The sequence below is a fragment of the Polistes canadensis genome, unplaced genomic scaffold (assembly GCF_001313835.1).
Source record: "Polistes canadensis isolate GaletaPanama2010 unplaced genomic scaffold, ASM131383v1 scaffold_123, whole genome shotgun sequence".
NCBI lineage: Eukaryota > Metazoa > Arthropoda > Insecta > Hymenoptera > Vespidae > Polistes > Polistes canadensis.
In genome coordinates this window covers 250,540-253,074 of record NW_014569670.1, presented here as the reverse complement: position 1 = coordinate 253,074, position 2,535 = coordinate 250,540, and positions in this window count along the sequence as shown.

Genomic DNA, 2,535 nt, shown 5'->3' with positions numbered 1-2,535 from the left:
AAAAAAAAAAAAGAAATGCACAAAATTGTAAAAAGGTACACGAACGAAGAGCAAACTGTCATTCCGTGGCTTCAGTTAACGGTTACTCGCGATTTTACTTTGGACGTGGTAACAGTCAGTCGCAGTTGTAGTTCGCAGTCGTATTCGTGAAAAGAAAAAAAAAAAAAAGAAAAAAGAAAAGATCGTAGAGGTACGTGAGAAGTTTCCATGATATTCCCATAGAATCTTCTCACGTTGCTATATCCTTCTGTGCCGAGGTAGATGCCTGAAGACATCCCCCTTCCCCTCCCCCAACCCTCCCCAACCCCTAAATGTCTTATGCGATATTGCATTCGTCTGCAGACGATGGTGGATGATTATGATTATGATGATGATGATGATGATGATGATGATACGAATATTATATATTAAAAATATTTTCAATATAATTTATATAGAAAATATTATATACAACAAAAGTGTATTGAAATTTATATACAGTAAAGGTATATTATTAACGTGAATCTGATATATTAGATAAATGAGATTTAATGTATAAAAAATAAAATAGAAAATGTAATACATTGTTCTGTGTGTATGTCTTATGATTATCCTCCAACAAATATTTTCACATTGATTGTTATTTTGTATTAAATTTCTATTGTAAAAAAAAAAGAATTAATCTCAGAGAGAGAGAGATTATTATTTGAATGATTTATACATTTCGATAATATATTTATGATATTATTTAATTGATGTTGTTAAAATTACATGAAATAAATATCTGAAATGTAATTTGTTAAATATTATACAGGTGTATAATTCAGAATCGATTGTAGTAGTACTCAACGAGAGTAAGTATTATTTAAATATAATGCGTTATCTAGGGCAAGAAAGGTAGTAGTACATTAGACGAGTAGACATGGCTATTACCAATTCATGATGGGGAAAGGTATCCGCATATGAAACTAGGCGAGAGTAAGTACGAGAATAGCTGTCGAAGAGGGTGAGAAGCAAACGAAACTAATCGATACTTTTCTACTAGTACATTACACACACACACACATATGTACATATAAAAAAAAAAAGAAAAATTCCCTAACCCATATTATTTCGACATACTTTTACATATTCAAAGAATATCATCATATATCCCAAAATAATTATGATAATGGTCTAACAATAATACGAAATAAATTTTTATCAATTATCTCGCATCACGTTATATATATTTTTTTTTTAATTCGATTAATACTATATACAAATATAAAAAAATTAAATATTTCCAAACAAAAGAAAATCTATTACTTAAAACCCATTTATATAATTATACGTGTAAATAATATATTTTATCAAAACTTGATTCAATTGAATGATCAACAAAATTTCAATTGGAATAAAAAGAAATTAGTTAAGAAGACAAAAGAGAGAAAAAAAAGAAAACAACAACATCACTTATCGCAATTGTAGATATTATATATTCCTAATGATAAATTCAAACCTGAAATACAAGCATACAAATACAAATACATCTACATAGATTAATAATACATATACGTGGTACACGCTGCTAACTATGCATAAATAGAAGAGATGCTCTTGATGAAACCACAGGCGATATACGGTTGACGTGATTTTAGACGTATGCTCACTTTAAACGGTGAACTGTAGAATCTGATCACACGGTATGAAATCAGGTGGATAACGATTAATTGGGTCACAAACCAAGTGCAGGACTATTAGCATTTATATGGACAGAGAGTAAAGCTGCTTCGTTCGACACCTCTCAAACCCATTTTCCCCCGGAAACCCCTTTACCATCCTCCTATCTCGCAAAAACCCTACCCTAACTTCACTTTCCTCCTATTTCAGCCGGTTCATCGAAAGTGCGCCGATGCAAATTATTCGGATTAAAATCGTGTCACGTATCGGTAGAACCTCTCTCTCTCTCTCTTTTCTCTCTTTCTCTCTATTATATATGTATATATGTATGTGTAACCTTTTATGCATGCGTCAATCATGCAACGTATGTACGTGGATCTATGATATAATGAGTTCCGCTTCGTCTAGAGACACGGCCAAAGGTTAACGACCAAGAAACTATAGAAAAAAAAAAAAGAAAAAACTTCTTCTCCACGGATGAGTGGTTTAACTTTTTCTAATATTTTTTTCTTTTTTTTTCTTTTTTTTTATATACTCGATTATAAAGAAGATACCAACTCGATGGAAAATTTGTGATACATACTGGGATGATTATTTATATGTTACTATATAAATGTATGGTTTTTATATTGCGAAGAAAAATAATAAAAAAAAAAAAAATGAATAAAAAGGAGATATTTAATTTAATGCTAGGATCATGTATCATTACGTCATACTTCGATAATATGATGTAAAACAATAGTAGGATTATTGATTCCCATATTTTGTAAGAATATGCAACTCGACTATCGTTTAATTTTTATTTTTTTTTTTGGTTTAATTTTAATATATGTTTGAAATAATCGAGTGTTATGTTTAAAGTTAATTAACTATTTAATAACTACTGATTCAATA